We start from the raw sequence: 24274 nt of genomic DNA on the forward strand, positions 1-24274 counted from the left end.
CTCACCACCTGGCTGGGACATGAATCTAGCCAAAATCCATGGTCTTTTAACTGAGATCACATACCTGGTTTCAGGACTTAATGAGGCGCAGGTTCTTGATGTCTTATCACAGAAAGAATTCAGTGAGAGACAAAGTGATAGGTAAGAAATAGATTGATTTAGACAACACACTCCACAGAGTGTGGGTCATCTCAGAAGGCAAGAGGCCTCAGGATATGGGGTTGTCGGTTTTTATAGGGGTGGGTATTTTCATAGGCTAATGAGTGAGGTGTCTTCTAGGTATTTTGGGGAGGGGGTGGGGATTTCCAGGAATTTGGCCACTGCTCACTTTTTGACTTTTGATGGCCAGCCTTGGTACTGTCATGGCACCTAAGGCTGTGTATGTGTCATTTATCTTGCTGATGTGTTACAATGAGCATATACTGAAGCTCAAGGTTTAGTGGGAGTTGACTTGTCCGCCATGTTGAACCTTTTTGGTTCTAAATGTCATGTCTGGGCTATGTCATTCTTTTAAATGTTGTGCCCTTACTCTTTCCCCTCTGTTACAGTTGTAACATCTTTTACTTTTTGTTTGTTTTTGGCTGTGCTGGGCCTTCACTGCTGGGAGGGCTAGTTGCGGTGAGTTGGGGCTACTCTCTCACATCTAGGCGTGTGAACCAGACAGAGTTCACATGCCTAGATGCAAGAATTGTTGTGCACCACTATCAGTTTTCTTCAGTAGAAACTGAAGAAATAGCTCAATAGCAATCAAAGGCTAGAATCCGATAATCTGGTAGAGTGTGATCCCGATGCAGCATAGTTTTCCAAAGAAGCACACGTTTTTCTCTTACAAAACTCATCCAGTGACGTCTGGATTTTAATTTGCCTACTTGTGTAAAATTGCTGCAGGGAAGAACTAATTCTGACTCCATGTTGGATCTGTTTCTTTGAGTTTATTTACCTTTTGCTTTTTTTTTTATTTTTATTGCAGTCATACATCATGGCCTGCCTCAGGGAACCCTGCCCTGCTACCTGACTGTTGAAGTGCTTTTATTAGAGACAGTCTGACCTGGCCTACCTGTGAATGGCTGCTGCTGCTGCTGCTAAGTAGCTTCAGTTGTGTCCGACTCTGTGCGACCCCATAGATGGCAGCCCACCCGGCTCCCCTGTTCCTGGGATTCTCCAGGCAAGAACACTGGAGTGGGTTGCCATTTCCTTCTCCAATGCATGAAAGTGAAAAGTGAAAGTGAAGTCGCTCAGTCGTGTCCAACTCTTAGCGACCCTATGGACTGCAGCCTACCAGACTCCTCCATCATGGGATTTTCCAGGCAAGAGTACTGGAGTAGGGTGCCATTACCTTCTCCAGTGAATGGCTGCAGACAAGAAAAAATTAACACATCCCCTCTTATTTTGCAAGATAAATAGATTTTTCTACTTTACTTCCTCACCTCTTCTCCTTCTCTGTCCTATAAAAGAACATCATATCCAGACCCTGATGAGTTGATATTTGGAGACGTTGTTGTTATTGTTCAGTCACTACCTAAGTCATGTCCGACTCTTTGAGACCCCATGAATTGCAGAATGCCAGGCTTCCCTGTCAGAGAAGGCCATGGCACCCCACTCCAGTACGCTTGCCTGGAAAATCCCATGGATGGAGGAGGCTGGTGGGCTGCAGTCTGTGGGGTCGCTAAGAGTCGGACATGACTGAGCGACTTCACTTTCACTTTTTGCTTTCATGCATTAGAGAAGGAAACGGCAACCCACTCCAGTGTTCTTGCCTGGAGAATCCCAGGGACGGGGGAGCCTGGTGGGCTGCCGTCTATAGGGTTGCACAGGGTCGGACACGACTGAATCGACTTAGCAGCAGCAGCAGCAGGCTTTCCTGTCCTTGACTGTCTCCCAGAGTTTGCTCAAATTCATGTCCATTGAGTCAGTGATGTCATCCAACCATCTCATCCTCTGTCACCCCCTTCTGTTGCCCTCAGTCTTTCTCAGCATTAGGGTCTTTTCCAATGAGTCAGCTCTTTAGCTTCGGCATCAGTCTTCCAATGAAGATTTGGGGTTGATTTCCTTTCGGATTGACTGGTTTTATCTCCTTGCTCTCCTAGGAGCTCTAAAGAGTCTTCTCCAGTACCACAATTTGAAAGCATCAATTCTGCGGCGCTCAGTCTTCTTTATGGTCCAACCCTCACATCCGTAGATTTGGAGACATTAGTCTGCCGTCTTCTCGGGTCAGCCACCTTTCTAAATAAAGTCATATTCCTTGCCTCAACACCTCACCTCTTGGTTAATTGGTCTGTCATGTGGTGAGCAGAGCAAGCTTGGACCTGGTAACAAAATGATCTATGTGAAAATTCTGGTTGACAGAGAGGTTACAGCTAACATTGAAATGAGTAAATTTGTATTCTGGATTCATTTTGTTTGCTAGGTTACTTGCTTGTTTTAAGCAAGTTGTTTAGCTTTATAAGGCAAATCAGTGATGAGCTAAATAGATAATTTAGCTTCTTACTTTGTTCCCAGACTGGTTTCCCTACCAGTGCTGAGAGTGACTGGCAACTTTTAAAAATTCAACACTGCCTGGAGCTTGGAGGACATAGTAAGCCTCAGTCCTGTGTTTTCACTAGAGAGACAGCCTTGTACATAGTGAACCATTACACAGTGTGATAGGTACTGCCCCAGAGGTGGGAAGGTGTGATGTAGAATCACAAACTAGGAAGCAGTGAAATTTGGCTGGAGAGTTAACATTTTGTCAGGGCTTTGAGGACAACTAGAATTTAACCAGAATGATTTTTCTATTCATACAAATATGAGAACTTCCAATTGTATTTCTAAGTAAAAAGCCAGTCTCCTAGTTGGTCCCCAGATCTAGCCTCCCAGTTGATCCCCAGACCTAGCCTCCCTTATACATATTGTATAAGGATTGCTCTGTATACCTGTATACATAGTGATGGAAGTGGCCGTGTATAGAGTCTAAGATTTGGTCGTAAAAGACATTGCCGCTTCCATGTGGTCTCTTGGTGTACTTGCTCTGAGTGTAACTGACTGTCGTGTTGTGGGAACACTTAAGCAGCCCGGTGAAGAGGCTCATATGGGAAGAAATCAAGTCTACTCTGGGCCAGTGGCCACCCAGCCGAAGAGTATTTCCAGCTTCCCTGGAACCTAGGTTTATCTTTGTGACTAAGTTCTTGAGAGCAGAAGAGATATGTGCAATTTCTAGTACTTGCCTTTAAAACATACGTTTGCAGTCTTTTTTTCATTATCACTTCTGTAAGGAGCCTTCTTAGATATTTTTATCTCAAATTGCCCCCATGAAAATTTAATACCATAGATATATCATATCTGTTTATGCACTGTATGTAAATATCTGTGCTTTAGCATAAAAAGGACTAAAGTTTTTTTTGCCCTTCTGCCACCCATGAACCAGCGTTTGCCCTTTGGGGGCATTGTGTCCTTTCTGAGAATGCACATTTTAAAGGACTGGGTTTGTTCTCCCCTTCTTTGAGTTTGTTCTCTGTCTTCCTTCTTGTGGACAGAATTGTGTAGTGAGCTAACTTCAATTAGGCAGACAAAAGGAGAATGTAAGCAACAAAACAGAGGGAACTTGGAAGCTTAGGCAGCATCACAGGCCAAAGCTGCTGGCCTGTGACTAGACAGCTAACTGAGAAAGAAACTTACTCTGGTCTCATCAGACTCATATATCGATAATTTGCTACAGTTTTGTTTTGTTGCGTTTTTCAACCATTAGTTTTGTCATAGTAGAGTGTACTAGAACTGAGAGTGTACTAGGAGCACATACAGGATCTTCATGAACATTTTAAGGTACATTTCAGAAAAACGTGAGAAAAAAATATTTGAGAATTTAATTCTCCAAACTTCAATAAAATAATAGAAGGGGATAAAAAAGGCAAAGAGAGTGGAACAGGAGACCACAGTAATTTCAAGAACCGTTTAGAATATTGAAAGTTATTTTAGGACAGTGATCCCCAAAATGTAATCTCTGGGACAGCAGTATCAGTATTATATGGGCACTTACCGGAAATGCAGATCCTTAGGCCTCTCACCTCAGACCTACTAAATCAGAAACCCTAGGGTGGAGCCCAGTAATCTCTTTTAACGGACTCTCCAAAATGATTCTGATGTGTGTTCAAATTTGAGCAGCATTTCCTTCAAAGAATGGAGAGCCCCTTGAAAAGTTAGCCAGTTCACAGTGTTGTCCTTCCCTCACCCTCCACGCTCACTATTTGTTGGCTCTAGGGGCCAGAGAAGATGGGAATGAGACGTGCAAGCAGGAGTATCCTTTCGCCTTGGGGTGACCACCGTTAACATTCTGGTTACCGTCTTTTCATGCATTTCTGTATGTGTGTACATGTGCATATCTTTTAATTTTATACGTATGAGATTGTATTGATATTTTAATAGTCACTTTTTAGTTAATCGTTCTCTTCTTACATTCCACATCTTAGCAATGTGGTCTTATATTAGCAAGATAATATATACATTTCAGCAAAATTTAGTTTATAAATATTTATAATTATATTGCTGAAATATAAATATTATTTAGCTATACTTTTTAATGCATATATATATATCATATATAGACACAACCCACAATTTTTTGTCTTTTGAGGTAATTCATGAATCAAATTTTCTATTGTTGAGTCAATTTTTATAATTTATAGTTTGCTGAGAAGTCATGTGTGTTCTTTTGATTTTCAAATTTGTTGTCTAGGGTTGCATGTGATTATCTCTTGCAGTTTATTTAGTCTCTTTTATATCTTCTTTCTTCAGCCATCTCCCTTCTTCCCCACTCTTTACTAAAATCAGGGTTTTGGTTTTTTGTTCTTTCAAAGAACAAAGTTTTGGATTTATATATCCTTGCTGTTATTTTTAAAATTTACTCTTACATTTATCAATTCCTGCTTCTTGTTGTATTCTGTTTTTTATCCTTTTTCCTTACTTTGAATAATAATTTCTTTACATTTTTTAAAGCCTATTTAATGATGAAAGCATTTAAGACTCTAAAATTTCCTCTGAGGACTGTTTTAGTTTTTAAAGTAATATCTCATTGGTCTAAATCTTTTTTCTTTTCATCACCTTCTAAATGGTTTGTAACTTCATTTCTGATTTCTTTGCTCCAAATAATATTTAGTAGTATGTTTGTTAATTTTCAAATATTTACGATTTTTGAAAATCTTTTTATTTTTGGAACTTTATTGACTGATTAGAGAATGCAACATGTAAAATGCCTTCTTTAAAATACTTTTCCATTGTTCAGTTTATTTTTTTTTCAGAATACTTATTTATTTTGACTGCACTGGGTCTTCATTGCAGCGGGCGGGCTTCTATAGTTGTGGTATGTGGGATCTTAGTTCCCCAACCAGGGACTGAACCCCTGCCCCCAGCATTGGGAGCGGAGTCTTAACCACTGGACTATCAGGGAAGTCCCCAGCCGTGGTTTATTTTATTTTTTAATTGCAGTGTAATTGCTACAATGTTGTGTTACTTCCTGCTGTATAGTGAATTGAATCATCTATTGTTGTTCAGTTGCTAAGTCACATCCAACTCTTTGTGACCCCATAGACTGTAGCACATTAGGCTTCTCTGTCCTTCACTATCTCCCAGAGTTTCTTCAAATTCATATCCATTGAGTCGGTGATGCTGTCTACTAACCATCTCATCCTCTGCTGCCTTCTTCTCCTTTGGCCTTCAGTCTTTCCCAGCATCATGATATTTTCCAGTGAGTCAACTCTTCGCATCATGTGGCCAAATTATTGGAGCTTCAGCTTCAGCCTCAGTCTTTTCAATGAATATTCAGGGTTGATATCCTTTAGAATTGAATTGACTGGTTTGATCTCCTTGCTGTCCAAGGGACTCTCAAGAGTCTTCTCCAACACAGTTTGAAAGCATCGTTTCTTAGACACTCACCCTTGTTTATGGTCCAACTCTCACATCTGTATATGACTACTGGAAAAACCATAGCTTTAAACTATATGGACCTTTGTCAGCAAAATGATGTCTCTGCTTTTTAATACACTGTCTAAATTTGTCATAGATTTCCTTCCAAGGAGCAAGTGTCTTTTAATTTCATGGCTGTAGTCACCGTCCACAGTGATTTTGGAGCCCAGGATAATAAAATCTGTCACTGCTTCCACCTTTCCCCCTACTATTTGCCATGAAGTGATGGGATCGGATGCCATGATCTTTGCTTTTTGAATGTTGAATTTCCAGCCAGCTTTTCCACTCTCTTCTTTCACCTTCATCAAGAGGCTCTTTAGTTCCTCGTCACTTTCTGCCACTAGAGTGGTATCATCTGCATAGCTGAGATTGCTGATATTTCTGCTGGCATTCTTGATTCCAGCTTGTGATTCGTCCTGTCCTGCACTTCATATGATGTATTCTGTATGTAGCAAAGAGTCGGACACGACTGAGCGACTGAACTGAACTGAATTCTGTATGTAAGTTAAATAAGCAGGGTAACAATATACAGCCTTGTCATACTCCTTTCCCAATTTTGAACCAGTCAGTTGTTCGAAGTCCAGTTCTAACTGTTGCTGAGTTCTGAGAAACCCAGTATAGGTTTCTCAGGACACAGTTATAGGAATTAGCTGTATGTACACCTATATCCCCTCCCGCCTTGGTTTATTTTAAATGACATAGCTGCTTGAGTACTTTTGCCCTGTAGGTTTCTTTGCTTTTCATAGAGAAGAATGGAATTACTAATTGACAGAATGTGTGCCATATATTTAAGAGTTTTGGTGCAAACTGGCTACAGAAACAGAACAAGAATTTCTTGGCCTAGGGGTTTTCTTATTTGTTAATTTTTTTCTACAGGCTTAGTTTAGAAGAGCTGAACAGTTAGCTCCATTTTGAGCTGAGTTTTCTTAGAACAAGGGCAGTTTGGATGACATGAAGTTAGGAGGTAAGGCCATTAAAAAAAGCAAAATAAAAACAACTTAGGCTTTTTTAGATGCAACTGGGTGTTCTGGGAAGTTAACCAAAGTTTTGTAAGAGTGTTAAGCTCCAAACAAAGAAGGGAGAGATTTTTGTGTAAAAAGACTACTGTTTGCTAGTTTTGCTAAGAATATAGATTGATGTTCATAAGACTTAAACCTTATGATGGGTTGGGGAGGGCGTTTGGAGGGGAAGTTGTCCCAAACTGATTGCCTGTGGACCACTTGTTGGACTGTAACAGTGTTTTATGTTTAGGATTAGTTGCCAACACTTTAAAATAAATAAAGCAGATTCAGACTTCCCTGGTGGTTCACTGGTTAAGACTGTGCTTCCAATGCAGGGGTCATGAGTTTAGTCCCTGGTTAGGGGACTAAGGTCCCACATGCCATGATGAGGCCAAAAGAAAAAAAAGCAGATTCACTCACACACACCCCCTGCATTCACACACACACACACTACACATACACCAGTCTGCATTTCCAGTGTTTAAAGATTCCATGAAGGCTGAGATTACTTTAATGTGCTGCTGCAATAGACTGGAGCTGGGGTGTGCCTATCCCTTTTAGAAAGACACCTCCCCTTGGATGTCTCCACCATTCCCTTTTGCCCCTAGTTTCGAGGCTAAGTGTCAATAGTCAGTTATCCTTTGTCCTTGTGCTACTGTTTTTTCACTGTAGTTTTAAGAAGGAAGGACAGTATATTTTGAGTCCACTTTTCTCTCAAAAGTAGGGAAAGAAAAAGCCATTTTGATTATTAAAAAAAAAGAGATTTTTGTTGTAGAAATGCAGAATATTACTGTTTTAGTATGCAAAGTATATCTGTATCAAAAAAGCACAAATTAAGATGCCATTTTATTTTTTTAATTTCAAAGGAGACTTTATTTTTATTATATGTTTATTTTGCTGGGTCTTAGTGGCAGCATATGGGATCTTCAGTCTTCATTGTGGCATGCAAACCCTTAGTTGGGGCATGTGGGGTCTAATTCCCTGACCAGGGATTGAACATGGGCTTCCTGCATGGGGAGCACCAAGTCTTAGTCACTGGACCACTGGGGAAGTCCCAAGATGCCATTTTAAAACCAACCATAGGTAGTAAGCAACGTAACTAGTATATGGAAAAGTTACAATAGGGCTTGTTTTTGAATGTGAAATAAGGGACACTACTACAATATGTAGCTATTTACGTGGTAAGAAAAAAAGTTCCTGGGCATCAATACCATATAGCAATGGTAGGTTCCTAAAGCAATGCCTGTTGAGTAGGGCAGAAATTATGTACCTCAAAGAGAAAAAAAGTAAACGTAAATATCATTGGAAATACTGTTTCATAGCATACTGAAGATATGACCAGGTAATATTACAAATTTAAATCATTTGTGGCATTTTTGATTTAAGCTCATGAAAATACATAAAGAGATAATATCACATAGTTAACACGTCTAGTCAAGGCTATGGTTTTTCCAGTGGTCATGTATGGAGTGAGAGTTGGACTGTGAAGAAAGCTGAGCGCCAAAGAATTGATGCTTTTGAACTGTGTTGTTGGAGAGGACTCTTGGGAGTCCCTTGGACTGCAAGGAGATCCAACCAGTCCATTCTGAAGGAGATCAGCCCTGGGATTTCTTTGGAAGGAATGATGCTAAAGCTGAAACTCCAGTACTTTGGCCACCTCATGCGAAGAGTTGACTCATTGGAAAAGACTCTGATGCTGGGAGGGATTGGGGGCAGGAGGAGAAGGGGACGACAGAGGATGAGATGGCTGGATGGCATCACTGACTCAATGGATGTGAGTCTGAGTGAACTCCGGGAGTTGGTGATGGACAGGGAGGCCAGGCGTGCTGCAGTTCATGGGGTCGCAAAGAGTCGGACACGACTGAGCAACTGAACTGAACTCATTTGTGATGCCTGAAAATTTTCATGAAGACATTTTGGATTTGTTGCCCATGAAATGGCAATATCAAGTGACTCTTACATATGTTAGAAAAGTCTGTCAAAATTTAATGTAAGTGTATAAAAATATATTAGCTTGGTTATAGATAGTGCTCCTAGATTAGTGAATAGTTGGGGTTAGCATTGGACCATGTTAAAAAGTCAAGGCCTAGATTTAATAAATTGTTTACTGCAGATTTTACTAGGAATAATTTTTAATTATTAAATTAAATTTTTAATTTGCTTAAAAAATGCAGCCAAGATAGTAATGATCACCATAAATTGGATAGTAATTCCTGAACTTCAGATGGTTCAAGACTTTGAAGAATTTATGGTATGCATAAACCTAGTCTTCAATGTATAGTTTAGAGATGACAGTGCTTTTTTAAATGGTTATAAAAAATCAATCTGTACTTGCATCCAAGGGAAAATCTTTCCTCTCAGTTTACCAGTGATGAATGACTCAACTATTTGGCTTTTTTGGTTGGCGTTACAGCTCATCTAACTAGTCATCTTAAAAAAAAGGATTATTTTTACAAGGGCATTCAAAAGGCATGCCATATAATTCAGCTCTCCTATTTGTAGTAAATATATATATATATATATTTGGCAAACTTTTTTTTTTTTTTGGCTCTGCAGCAGTTCCTGGACCAGGGATCCACATGCACCCCCTGCAGTAGAAACACAGAGTCTTAACCAGTGGACTGCCAGGGAAGTCTGGCAAATATTTTTTCAGAAATAGTCTGGATCACTGTCACATACTAAAGTTGGTTTCCAAAAGTGAAAATTGTGGCCTTACTGTCATTCCCCCAATTATGGAATTTAAGACTGAATTCTAAGAGATTTTTTGATTTTATACTTTATGAAAATGAAAAATTAATTTTTCAGTTAATAACAATAAGGTGAATGGATGGCTACAAGTGAAAGTATTCATTTATTTATTTGAATGTGCTGGGTCTTAGTTTCGGCATGCGCGATCTTTAACTGAGGCGTGTGGATTCTAGTTCCCTGACCAAGAGTCGAACCTGGGCCCCCTCCATTGAGAGTGTGGAGTCTTAGCCACTGGACCACCAGTTATGTCCCCCAAATGAAAGTATTAAAAGCTAAATTTTATAGCATCGGAGCATTAGAATTCTGAATCCTAAATTCAGAACTCACTATGCAAAGCTTCATGTTTGTTTGAAAGTACCTGTGTTTAAGAGGTGTTGTCTTCTTTTATGAAAATCAGTTTAAAAAAATATACTGGATTCAAGGGCTGAGCTCTGTATTATAGGTTGCATGCTAACTACATTGACATCTTGGTAAAGGGTAAAGGGTGTCAAGGTTTTGGTTCTAGATCAAAAATATATGAGCTGCAAGAAAATTTTAATAATTGTTTCTCTTTAATTTGTTTTTTATTTCAGTTTCAAATTTATAATATCTAATACCATAATTGCTTGCATTTATGTTACATGCCTAAATCATGGTTCATTAAAAGTAATGTTTAATTCTATTTCTGGTGTTGAACTTTCTGTTATCTTGATCTCTTCAATTATTCATGTTCTAGCTTGTCCCCCATGTGTGTCGCACGTCCCCAGTAGGGGTTGGAATTTGTGACTCTTGTCATAGTTGAAAGGTGAAATGTTAGCTATGTCCTTGGGGAAGATGGCAATGAAAATACGGTGATCACATCATTCTAATTAATTACACTGTTATCACGTTTTCTTAACTTAGGCATTAAATCTATTTGCATGATGGTTTGTTTCATGGTGGCAGTTTTAGGGGATGAAAATTGAGCATTTCAACATTGTAAGTATATATTAGACAGCTCAGTATCATGGGACCAGAGCTTTTCCCTTCACCCCTCTCTCACCCCCTGTAGAATCTTCAGTGGGAGTTCCCTGTGAAAACTTCTAGGCAAAGCATTAAAAAACAGCACCCATAAGCTTTGATAGGATCAGAGACCCCACCCAGACTCAGTTTAGACAGGTAATTCTGTTCAAGTGAGGAACCAGAGGCTGTGCTACTTATGTTTTGTACTAACTCCTGAGATACTGTCATTGCCTCATTGAAATTCTTTGGTTTGGGATCAGATGCATGTAGTCTGTGAGAAGCTGCCTGGTACTCCCCTCTCCCTGGCAGCGCTATCCTTCCCTTGGCTCTGATGCTGCTACAGCTCTGCCTTCTCAATTGCTTGCTGTGTATTGCCTTTTCATAGAATTACAGGCTTGAAAGACTGTAGTAATGCTTTTGACCACAGAAAAAAAGTTTTTTTCTAGTTTATAAACTGGCCCAAGGAAAACAGAGAAAAAGAGAATGATGGGAAAAGTTCTTCTAGCGGGGAGGGAGGACGGCACGCGGGCGTCGGCGTGGCCCTTGCGCTCTCCCTTTCCTTCCCAATAAAAAAAAAAAAGAAAAGTTCTTCTAAATCTTAAGTAATTTGTAGGTACTGAATTGTCACTGTTAGTATTTCCCTTTTTCTTCCCTAAAGTTCAGTATCTCTTTGGGTGTTTACATTTTAATTTTGCTGAATGTTTAGGAAAAAATCTATTTATTTAAGAAACGGCAATTTCAAAGGGTGAAATGTCAGCTCTTCACCTTTCTCCATACTCCCTTTTGACCTTCTTTGGGGTCAGATAGGTATGACAAGAATATGTTTCTGGATCTTTTCTTCAGTAGTTCTCAAATGTGGTCCCTGTGCCAATAGTTTCCTGTACCGCCTGGAAACGTACTAAAAATGCAAAATCTTGGGCCCCATCCCAAACCTACAGCATGAGAAACACTTGGGGCCTATGTCGGTAGCAATGTGTGATGATCGTGGCATATGCTAAAGCTTGAGAACCACCACTCTAATGACTTGAATTATATCTCTGTTAGCTTTGTACATGGAAACCTATACAAGTTTTAAAACTCCTTTAGTGTCTTCATGCTTTCCTGTCATCGCTTTGGGAGTCTGGGATAAAGTATATATTGGAGTGAACTGGGGACCTTTACCCTAGCTGGCTGGGACTTGTTTGGTTGTTGCAGTCAGTGAACTGCCTTGAATGACAATTACTGATTGTTGAGGTAACGGGTGAGATAGAGATGCCATGGGTACTTTCAGAAGAAATCAGATCTGGCATCCCAGGAACTAGTGACCTGGTTCTGAGACATGGCCAAGACCAGTTATTCTCATCTTGATTAGTGGCGGTAGTTTAGTCACTAAGTTGCCTCCAACTCTGTTGCGACCCTGTGGACTGTAGCCTGCCAACTTCCTCTGTCCATGGGATTTCCCAGGCAGGAATACTGGAGTGGGTTGCCATTTCCTTGTCTTCATTAGCTAGTGTGTGTAATTCACTGGAGAGAAAAAAAGTCTGAGTATACAACTTTGCATGTGAAATCGTGTGTTCAGTTTCTTTTTATTGTGGTAAAATATGCATAACATGAAATCTACCATTTTGAACATTTTTAAGTATACGCTTCAGTGACGTTAAGTACGTTCACACTGTTGCACACCTATCATCACTATTCAGCTCCTGGACTTCTCCATCGTCCCACACCAAAATTCAGCACCTATTAAGCAGTAACTACCCATTCCTCCCTCCGTGGAGCCCCGGACGACCACTATTCTACTTTCTTTCTCTATGAATTTGACTATTCTAGGTTCCTCATGTAAGGGGAAGGATACAATTTTTGTACCTTTGTGTCTGACTTATTTCACTTAGCATAATGTCTCCAAGGTTCATCTAGGTTGTAGAAGGTATCAGAATTTCATACGTTTTAAGAGCCAAATTCCATTATGTGTATATACCACATTCTGTTTATCCATTCACCTGTGGGTAAAATTTGGGTTGTTTCTACCTTTTGGCTCTTGTGAATCGGTGTACAAATATCTGCTCAAGTCCCTGCTTTCAGTTCTTTTGAGTATATACTTAGAAGTGGAATTCCCAGATCATATGGTAATTCTCTGGGCTTCCCTGGTGGCTCAGATGGGAAAGAATCTGCCTACAATGCATGAGACCCAGTTTTGATCCCTGGGTAGGGAAGATACCCTGGAACAGGGAATGGGAACCCACTCTGGTATTCTTGCCTGGAGAATTCCAGGCAGAGGAGCCTGGCAGGCTACAGTTCTTGGGGTTGCAAAGAGTCATTTAAGTTACTCAAAATCAACTGATTCGTGGAGGTAAAGGAAGAGAAATATGTACTATTGAAGAGGGCCGGAGGGACTGCTGTTGCCTTTTTCTCACTTTGTGAATATGCAGTCCATTCTGTAACAGTCTGTGGAAACTGTGTAAATAGTTTGAAGGGTCGCAAAGAGTCAGATACGACTGAGCGACTGAACTGAACTGACCATTTATAAAGAAGAGTTATGCATGATTCAGGAGGCGAGACAAATGAACAATAGTGGTATTTTTACACTTTGGGGCAGGAATATTAGTTTTAAGGGAATGTCTCACCCATCGCAGGATTTTTATTTATTTTTGTTGAAGTATTGTTGAGGATGAGATGGCTGAATGGCATCACCCACGTGATGGACGTGAACTCGGGCAGACTTCAGGAGGTGGTGAGGGACAGGGAGGCCTGGCATGCTGCAGCCCGTGGGGTTGCAAGTAGTTGGACACAACTGGGCGACTGAACACGTAGACACATTGATTTATACTGTGTTGGGTTCTGCTGCATAGCAAAGTGCTTCAGTTGTTTGTGTGTTGTTTTTAGTCACTGAGTTGTGTCTCTTTTGCAACCCATAGACTGTAGCCCGCCAGGCTCCTCTGTCCATGGGATTTCCAGGTGAGAATATTGGAGTGGGCTGCCCTTTTCTCCTCTAGGGGATCTTCCCCACCCAGGGATCTTCTACAGATCTCCTACATTGGAAGGCAGATTCATTACCATTGAGCCCCCAGGGAAGCCCCTCAGTTACGTACACACATTCTTTCATTGCAGGATTTTTAGTATATCTGACCCTTGGCTGTTAAATGCCAGTAGTTCCTGAGTTATTGAATCTATCAAAGAACCACTCCTACAGATCTTCAAACATGAGTGGGTAGGGCAGGGGTTAGGAGCATTCTGTCTTGGTTTGTGAACACTAGAAAAGCAAAAGAGGAAGAACACAAGAGGTCATAAAGAAAGAAAGTTGAGTGAAGAAGCATTAGAGGAACTGACCACCTGGTCTTTAGGACTGGTTGCACAGAACTGTGAATGCTGTATTTGAATAAGGAATTTTCAGAGATTATCTTGACCATAAGGTGGACAAGCAGGTGAGTTGGGTGCACTCAGGTTCTCTCGGAGGTTTAAGTTGGGCTCTCAGTTGCCAACACCAGGGAGCTGGCATGAAATGGACATGTGTCTAAGAGACTCTACAGTCTTCCCCTCTGACCCTCACACAGGAGTGTTCCCCTGGGACCTGCACTGGTCTTGTCTTGCCGGGCCCACCCTGTTCTTTCTCGCTCTCAGAGGAAGGGAAGGGGAAATACCCTTGAGGGGGGAGACCATCCTTGAGGTGAAGAAATAGGTTAGTGACTAATTTAAGAATTCTGATTTGATATAAAGTGTTACTGGAGTAACTAAGGAAACACAGAATGAATTCTGCATAAAGAACTGTTTTGACTGTTATAACCGGAAAGTTGCATAGGTTTCCCTTCAGGAGGGACTTGGTGGGACAGCTTTCCTTTCTGGTTTTGGGCATGGCCAGCCTTGGTCTAGAAGTTCAGTAATAGACTGGATTATGCCCAGTTTTGGTCTCCACACTTTTAAAAAGGTATAAATTCAGGAGTCCATAGAAGGGGATCAAAATTTTTCCAGAACCCCGCTCAAAGGTTTAAATTTTTCAGTAGCAATACTACAAAAGACCACAAGATGGCAACAAAAGAACTCGAAAATGCCACTTTTTTTTTTTTTTAAGTAGATTTGGAAGAGGTGAGTAACAGACCAGATGTTCCTTGATGAAAACAAGAAAAAGAGTTTAAGAATGCATATACTTTAAAACTTACAGAATAATCAAAATGCTTGCTCAGTAGATTTTTTTCAGAGTAAATTTGTGCTTGCTTATTGTTTAGGTAAAGGATTTCATACATGTTAAAAGACAGTATTGTGGTGTCACCTGTGAATCTAAAAAAACACCTCAAACTCAGAGAAACATAGAGTAGAAAGTGGTTTCCAGGGACTGGGGGTGGGGGGAGCAGAGGATGAGTTTGTTAGATGGCATCACTCACTCTTTGGACATGAATTTGAGCAAATTCTGGAAAATAGTGGAGGACAGAGGAACCTGTTTTTGATGTGCTACAGTCCATGGTGTCACAGAGTCAGACATGACTTAGCAACTGACTAAGCAACATAACCACATCTTTATCCATTCCTCTGTCAGTGGACACTTAGATTGCTTCCATGTCCTGGCTGTTGCAGATAGTGCTGCAGTGAACACTGGGGTCCATGTATTTTTTTGAATTATGGTTTTCTCCAGATGTATGCCCAGGAGGATGATTGCTGGATCATATGGAAACTCTGTTTTTAGTTTTTTGAGGAACTTCCTTGCTGTTCTTCATAGTGGCCACAGCAATTTACATTGCCACCAACAGGGTGGGAGGGTTCCCTTTTCTCCATCTCTCACCAGCATTTGTTATTTGTAAGTCTTAATTTCTTTAGGATCAATTTCTAGATATAAAATTGCTATATTCAGGATGAAGACATTTTTAAAAAAAGGTTTTGTTAAGGTAAATTGTCTTCCAGAAAGATAGCATCCCCATTGATATTGAATGGGAAAGCTCATTTCTTTTCCTTAGGAATAGGCCTTTCTCTGTTAAGCTCCTTCAGTCAATTTGACTGTTTCGGTCTTGACCTCTGTCTTTAGGCATCTTCAAGGTGGGGAGGCACAGCTTATCTTCCTCTTGTCCACAGTCTGCATCCCAGAGACTGGCTTACTACCTTGCGGTATATACCTTTGTCCCACCTAGAGTCATTTGGAGTGGGCTAGAGGAGGCCCGGAATGGCCTTGACTCATCACCTGTCCTGTTTCTGTGGCTCTTTTTGGATCCTTATCAGATCTCCCATCATGTCTCCTTCTGCACTTTAGATTTTTTTTTTTCCTAGGCTGTGCTGGGACTTCACTGGGGTGTATGGTCTTCTCTCTAGTTGTGGCTTGTGGGCTTAGTTGCTATGCGACTTATGGGCTCCTAGTTCCCAGACCAGGGATTGAACCTTGCATTGGAAGGTGGACTCTTCCCTACTGGACCACCAGGGAAGTCCGTCCTTTACTTAGCATGCAGGAGAAGCTTTTGCAATGTAGTAAGGTTAGTATATCTGACTCGCACTATTTTGGGATTTGTGTCTAGGCAATAAAGGCACCTCTTTGCAAGGCTATTTATGGTGTTTACTGTATGTTTTCAGATAAACCAATTTGACTGAAGCTTGTTCTTTCCTGCCATAAATAGTCAATTATATGACAGGATAGTTTCTGACTTCGAGATACAGAAAAACCAATTCAAATAAATTCATTGTTTTACCTAGCAGCAGTAGAGTGGGCTTCAACCTGGTAAAACTCAGCAGTGACTCATTTATGTCATTATTGCTGTTGTTGTTTAGTTAAGTCACGTCTGACTCTTTTCTGATCCCATGGACCCCATCAGGCTCCTCTGTCCATGGGATTTCCCAAGCAAGAGTACTGGAGTGGGTTGCCATTTCCTTCTCCAGAGGATCTTCCTGACTCAGGGGTTTCTTTACTGCTGAGCCACAAGGAAGCCCTGTGTCATTATAGAACCCAGGTTTATTCCTCTCTTCATCTGCTATTATCTGCAGAGGCTTCATCCTAAGGCTGCCTTCTCATGGTGGCAGGGGAGCTGCCAGTAACTCTGGAGAATACCACAGACTTCCTTGGTGATTTCTTGGAATAGAGGCAGGGAGGATCTTATTCTACTAAAATGAAATAAATCTTTGAATTTGTTATAGTATTGCTTCTGTTTTATGTTTTGGCTTCTTGGACTGAAGGCATGTGGGATTGTAGCTCCCCGACCGGGGATTAAACCCGTATCGCCTGTGTCGGAAGGCGAAGTCGTAACCACTGGACTATCATGGAAGTCCCCTCACTTTTAAAAAAATTTTATTTTTATTTATTTGGCTGCACCCGGTCTTAGCTGTGGCAGGTGGGCTCTCCAGTCTTCAGTGCGGCATGCGGGGTCTTTAGTTATGGCATACGATCTCTTAGTTGCCCCAGGCCTTCTGCACTGAGAATGTGGTCTGAGCCACTGGACCGGCAGTGGAGAAGTCCCTGAATACTGTGACCACGAGAATGGAATATTCTGATTGGTCATGTGTCTACTATGGGGTGTGTCGGCAGCAGGGAGGTGCAGGTCAGCCACATATAAACTACTTAGAAGTGGTTCCCTTCTGGAAAAGGGTTTGGTTACTGGAAGAAGGCAGGAAAATGCTGGGAACGCAAAAACAACAGTTGCTCACTATGATGGAATTTTATTAATAGCAATTCAGAGGAGGTTACTTTGACTAGAGCAATGGCCTTCAAGTTGTGGTCCCTAGACCTACTGAATCAGAATCTCTGAGGATGGGGCCATCAGTCTGTGTTTTAATAAGTTCACCAGGTGATTCTGATACAGGTGAAGTTTGAGGTCCAGTGATAAAGAGGTTTCCCTCAGGAGCTGTGGAAGTGCAGTGGACTCTCAGTTAATTCTGGGTATAGGGGGATTTCTTATGGGAGGCCTAATATTGTTGGGTCCTAAAGTAGGAGGCAGACCTCACTGTGTGAGGAAATTTCCATTTCATTCTCTCTAACTTCCTGTTCTTCTTTTTCACTGAAGCCTGTGAAAGCCTTCCACTGTCAGTTTACCATATTTATCCTGCCTCTTTGAGCCACTGTGACTCATCTTTTCTTTCTCCTAGAATATCCTTTTTTTTTTTTTTTTTTTGTCGTCACTGATTTAAACCCTGTGTGTGTGCTCTGTGCTAAATCTCTTCAGTCGTGTCCGACTCTTTGCGAGCCTATGAACTATAGCCCGAAAGACTCCTCTGTCCATCGGATTCTCCAGGCAAGGATACTGGAATCCCAACCCGGGCATTGAACCCACATCTCCTACACTGGCAGGTGGATTCTTTACTGCTAGTGCCACCTGGGAAGCCCTAGCCATTCTTGAAGGTTCAGTTTAAACTTGTCTCTTTTCCAGGAAATCTTACCTGGTAGTCTCAATTTTCATACATTTTAATGATTCCTTGTATACCAGGTAGCACCGTGGTAAGTACTAGAATTGTCTAAATGAATTATACTATTTGGTTTAAAGGATATATATATGCATATTTTTGGAAAAGGCAATGGCACCCCACTCCAGTACTCTTGCCTGGAAAATCCCATGGACGGAGGAGCCTGGTGGGCTGCCATCTATGGGGTCACACAGAGTTGGACACGACTGAAGCGACTTAGCAGCAGCATGCATATTTTTAAAGACACTATTAGAATGCCCGATAAAAAAGGCTCTGCTGCTGCTGCTAAGTTGCTTCTGTCTGACTCTATGCGACCCCATAGATGGCAGCCCACTAGGCTTCTCTGTCCCTGGGATTCTCCAGGCAAGAATACTGGAGTGGGGGGTTGCCATTTCCTTCTCCAATGCACAAAAGTGAAAAGTGAAAGTGAAGTCGCTCAGTTGTACCAGACTCCTAGTGACCCCATGGACTGCAGCCCACCAGGCTCCTCCATCCATGGGATTTTCCAGGCAAGAGTACTGGAGTGGGTTGCCATTGCCTTCTCCAAAAAAGGCTCTACCAGTTTACATAGTCACCACCTTATGAGGATACTTAGTTTCCTACATTCTCCTCATCAGTATAGACACCATCAGTCTCTCTAATTTTTGCCAGTCTGAAAAATGAACTATATCTCTTGTTGCTGTTTTAATTTGCATTCCTTTGACTTTTACTATACCTGAACATCTTTTCTTTGTTGCCTATTTGCATTTCTTCCATATCTTTCTTGTTAATATAATACCTGTGTCAGTTTGTGCTTTGTCAGAATATCCTAGAATGAGTGACTTATAAACAACAAAAATTTATTTCTCACAGTCTGGAAGCCCAAGACGTGGTTGCCAGCATAGTCAGATCTAGTGGTAGGTTGCAGCTCCTATCTTCTTGTATCTTCACAGAAAAAGAGCAGAAAAAGAGCATAGAGCTCTCTGGGATCTCTTTTTTAAGGGTTCTAGTTCCATTCATGAGAGTTCCACCCTCATGACCTAATTACATCTCAAAAGCCCCACCTCCTAAAACCATCACATTTGGGATTAGGATGTAGATTTATGAGTTTTGGGGGCTGGGGAGGGGGCTCGGGGGATGAGTGGGGAGGAACACAAACACTTAGGACATAAAATATTCTAAGTCCATTAGTTTTTTAAAATTATGATAATAGTAAGTGGTAATACTTGTATTATGAAAATAATAAAGTAATAACAGAAAAAGTGATCTTTTTCTTTTGGTGTACTTTTTTTTTTTTTTTTGCGTTTTAACCCACTCCAGTACTCTTGCCTGGAAAATCCCATGGACAGAGGAGCCTGGTAGGCTACAGTCCATGGGGTCACGAAGAGTTGGACATGACTGAGCGACTTCACTTTCACTTTTCACTTTCATGCACTGGAGAAGGAAATGGCAACCCACTCCAGTGTTCTTGCCTGGAGAATCCCAGGGATGGGAGCCTGGTGGGCTGCCATCTATGGGGTCGCACAGAGTTGGACACGACTGACGTGACTTAGCAGCAGCAAAACATATACAGGTTTATGTAACTGCCACCATAATCAGAATAAAGAACAGGTTTTGGACTTCCCTGGTGGTCCAGCAGCTGATTCCACACTCCTAGTGCAGGAGGCCAGGGTTCAATCCTTGGTTAAGGAACTAGATCCCGCATGCCACAACTATTACAAAATCAGGTGCAGCCAAGCAAAAAAAGAAAAGAACAATTTCATCATTCCAAAAACTCGCTTGTGCTAGCCCTTTGTAGTCATACTTTTCCTCACCCATAACTTCTGACAACTACTGATCTGCTCTCCATAACTATAGTTTTGTGGCTTTGAGGATGTCAAACAAATGAAATTGTATAGTTAGTTCAGTTCTGTTCAGTTGCTCAGTTGTGTCTGACTCTTTGGGACCCCATGGACTACAGCACGCCAGGCTTCCCTGTCCATCACCAACTCCTTGAAGGTTGCTCAAACTCATGTCCATCGAGTTGGTGATGTCATCCAACCATTTCATCCTCTGTTGTCCCCTTCTTCTCCTGCCTTTGATCTTTCCCAGCATCAGGGTCTTTTCAAATGAGTCAGCTCTTTGCATCAGGTAGCCAAAGTATTGGAGTTTCAGCTTCAACAACAGTCCTTCCAATGAACACCCAGGACTGAGCTCCTTTAGGAGGGACTGGTTGGATCTCCTTGCAGTCCAAGGGACTCTCAAGAGTCTTCTCCAACACCACAGTTCAAAAGCATCAGTTCTTCGGCGCCCAGCTTTCTTTATAGTCCAACTCACATCCATACATGACTACTGGAAAAATCATAGCCTTGACTAGACAGACCTTTGTTGGCAAAGTAATGTCTCTGCTTTTTAATATGCTGTCTAGGTTGGTTATAGCTTTTCTTCCAAAGAGCTAGCGTCTTTTAATTTCACAGCTGCAGTCACCATCTGCAGTGATTTTGGAACCCCCCAAAATAAAGTCTGTCACTGTTTCCATTGTTTCCCGATCTATTTGCCATGAAGTGATGGGACTGGATCCCATAATCTTAGTTTTTTGAATGTTGAGTTGAAACTGTATAGTATGTAACCTCTTATGGCTGGATTCTTTCACCTAGCATGATGTTTTGAATTCTGTCAAGTTGTTTCATGTATTTGTTCCTTTCTATTGCTGAGTAGTGTTCATTGTGTAGATGTACTAAAGTTTGTTTATCCATTCATCCATTGAAGAACCTTTGGGTTGTTTCCAGTTTGGGACTGTTACAAATAAATCTGCTATGGATATTTCTATACAGTTTTTGTGTGAACATAAGTTTTTATTTCTCTAGGGTAGATCTCAGGAGTGGGATTATTGGGGCATACAGTAAATGCATTTAGCTTTACAAGAAAGCAGCAAACCATTTCCTAGAGTTGGCTGTATCATTTTGCATACCCACCGCAGTGTATCATATTACCCTACTGCCTTTGCCACAGCTAATTAAATCAGGGGTGAGTGCCTTAGACTTGTGAGTAGACTAGCATGAGAACTCTGCAGCAAAGAGGATAAGAGCACCTCAAAAACTGAATTTGAGATTCTCAAAAAGAAGAGAAGCAAAAGCCAAAGTAGAAGCAAAGCACAAACCTAGAAATACTGAGTCACCTGTGGTAGACTTATTAAGTAGGGAACAGTAAGTGCCTGTTTCAGAGGGAGTGAAGAGATAAATCAGCAGAGCTGCTATTGGATCATGAACGATGAAAAGCTCATAGCCCATTGTTCCTTGAAAACTGACCTGGCTGCTGACTTGAAGACTTACACCTTTAATTTTTTTTCTTTTCTGTGTAGCCTTGAACTCTCATTAGTTATGAAGGGAACTTTTAATATAAAAGCTTCATTGAGATATAATTCATATACCATAAAATTTATCCATTGAAACTATTCATTGTTTTTTGTATATTCGTAGTTACATACTCATAACCACAATCATTATTAGAAACATTTTCATTACTTCAAAAAGAAGCTCAATACCCGCAGCAAAACAGCCTTTCTTATTATGGGGACCAGGTATAGTTCCTGCTCATCCCTAAGTAATAGGTTTACTTTTCTTGCATGCCTATGAACATATTCAAACAAGACAGTCTCAGCTTATGGCCAGAACCAGGTATCAACCTACATTCTCAAAGTTGAAAAGCTTATCTCCCACATGTGATTGTTTACTCCTGTGGGGTCCCGTGTGATGTCCTCCTTCCCAGGCTATAAGTATTAATAGTAAGTGAAAGCAAACTGCTCTCAATCTCATTTTTCCAGTGTTGGTTGTCAGGTGTTCAGTCATGCCCTTAATCCTAAAATGGGCATTCCAACTTCATGAATAGGGCAATGAAGAAGGAAATTAAAACAAGCGCCCAATAGTAGATTTGAGTAGGCAAATCAGCACACTTTAAAATAGTTATTTCAGATTTTCCCATCAGAGGAGCAGGAAGGAAAAAAAATATATAAAATTTTTTAAAAGAACAAACCCTAAGAGGAATGTGGAACAGCATCAGACATACCAATATATTACAGGAATCCCAGAGAGAGAAAAAGAGAAAATATGAAAGAAGGACATTTTGAAGAAATAATATACAAAAACTTTTCAGATTTGGTGAAAGACATACAATTACACATCCAAAAAGTTTAATGAATTCCAAGCAGAATAAAAGAGATCACTGGAAGACACAATATAGTCATATTGTTAGAAGAATAAGACAAATCCTGAAAACTTCCTTGTAGATTTCTCTCATCTACAGAAACGAGGCAAGAGAGAAAGGGCCTATCTTGTACAAGGATGCCTCAGTAACAATGACAGCCAGTTTCTCTTCAGAAACCATATTGGCTGGAAGGCAGTGGGATGACTTGCTAATGTGCTAAAAGAAGAAAATGTCAACCAAGAATTCTATATCTGGTAAAACTATCCTTAAAAAGTGAAAGAGAGTCATGTTCCTTCGACTGCCATTGCTGCCATCCCAGGAAGATGGAAGGTGGGAGAAGAGCCTGTGTCACTTGTCACTCAAGTCCTCCAATTGTTACCCCAAAGAGTTTAGGATAGTTAACCTATGCCAAGCTTGTTAGCACTCCAACTCTGATCCAGAGTTGATCCAGGATTGCATCCAGTGCAGTGTCTACGTCATCAGTATTCTCTTTGACTGGAGAGAGCTCTACAGTATTTAATGGGGCCCAGAATGTGTGTGTCTCAGCTAATCCAGTGGGAGTTTCCAACTACAGCAATAAGCAAAGACATTAATCAGTCAGTCAGTTTAGTCGCTCAGTCATGTCTGACTCTTTGTGATCCCATGAATTGCAGGACGCAAGGCCTCCCTGTCCATCACCAAAGTGATGGTGTTCACTCAAACACCCGGAGTTCACTCAAACTCATGTCCATCGAGTTGGTGATGCCATCCAGCCATCTCATCCTCTGTCGTCTCCTTCTCCTCTGCCCTCAATCTTTCCCAGCATCAGAGTCTTTTCCAATGAGTCAACTCTTCGCATGAGGTGGCCAAAGTACTGGAGTTCAGCTTTAGCATCAGTCCTTCTAATGAACACCCAGGCCTGATCTCCTTTAGGATGGACTGATTGGACCTCCTTGCAGTCCAAGGGACTCTCAAGAGTCTTCTCCAACACCACAGTTCAAAAGCATCAATTCTTCGGCACTCAGCCTTCTTCACAGTCCAACTCTCACATCCATACATGACCACAGGAAAAACCATAGCTTTGACTAGACGGACCTTTGTTGGCAAAGTAATGTCTCTGCTTTTCAACATGCTATCTAGGTTGGTCATAACTTTGCTTCCAAGGAGTAAGGGTCTTTTAATTTCATGGCTGCAGTCACCATCTGCAGTGATTTTGGAGCCCCCAAAAATAAAGTCTGACACTGTTTCCACTGTTTCCCCATCTGTTTCCCATGAAGTGATGGGACCAGATGCCATGATCTTCGTTTTCTGAATGTTGAGCTTTAAGCCAACTTTTTCACTCTCCTCTTTCACTTTCATCAGGAGGCTTTTTAGTTCCTCTTCATTTTCTGCCATAAGAGTGGTGTCATCTGCATATCTGAGGTTATTGATATTTCTCCTGGCAATCTTGATTCCAGCTTGTGCTTCTTCCAGCCCAGCGTTTCTCATGATTTACTCTGCATATAAGTTAAATAAACAGGGTGACAATATACAGCCTTGACGTACTCCTTTTCCTATTTGGAACCAGTCTGTTGCTCCATGTCCAGTTCTAACTGTTGCTTCCTGACCTGCATACAGGTTTCTCAAGAGACAGGTCAGGTGGTCTGGTATTCCCATCTCTTTCAGAATCTTCCAGAGTTTATTGTGATCCACAGCCAAATTTATTGACACAAGTGTTACAACAGAAGGAATATCTGGTTCTGGTGCTGGTATTGAAACAGTCTTTGGTGGCCTTATCATTAGATATGACAGAAACCCTTCATGAAAGAAAAACAGTTCTCATATGCTATTCTTGGACTTGCCTTGTCTGAAGTGCTGAATCTCTTTTGTTTGGTGGTTTCTTTCTTGATTTTTTTTTTTTGCCTTGCAACAGAAACTACTGCTTAAAATGTTTTAAATTTGTATTAATAACACATGTAACTGTGTAGCTTACTGTGACTCTGAAAACTGTAGTGTTGGTGTTCTGGAAATGTATGTTATTTCCAAAGTCATTTTATTGAAGGTAAAAACAAAAGACAAATGAAGGAGAAATGAGGATATTCCCAGATAAACAAAAACCAAGAGAATTAGTTATTAGTAGACATGCC

General features: G+C 41.0%; 1 protein-coding gene and 1 pseudogene across 1 annotated transcript in view; both read left to right on the top strand.

Annotated features, from left to right (window-relative positions):
- Window positions 1-24274, top strand: part of ZNF638 (zinc finger protein 638) — a 147910-nt gene that overhangs the window by 13135 nt on the left and 110501 nt on the right.
- On the top strand, window positions 20-24074 carry LOC138989942 (ATP synthase F(0) complex subunit C3, mitochondrial-like; annotated as a pseudogene).

This window comes from Bos mutus, chromosome 11, assembly GCF_027580195.1.
Source record: "Bos mutus isolate GX-2022 chromosome 11, NWIPB_WYAK_1.1, whole genome shotgun sequence".
Lineage (NCBI taxonomy): Eukaryota > Metazoa > Chordata > Mammalia > Artiodactyla > Bovidae > Bos > Bos mutus.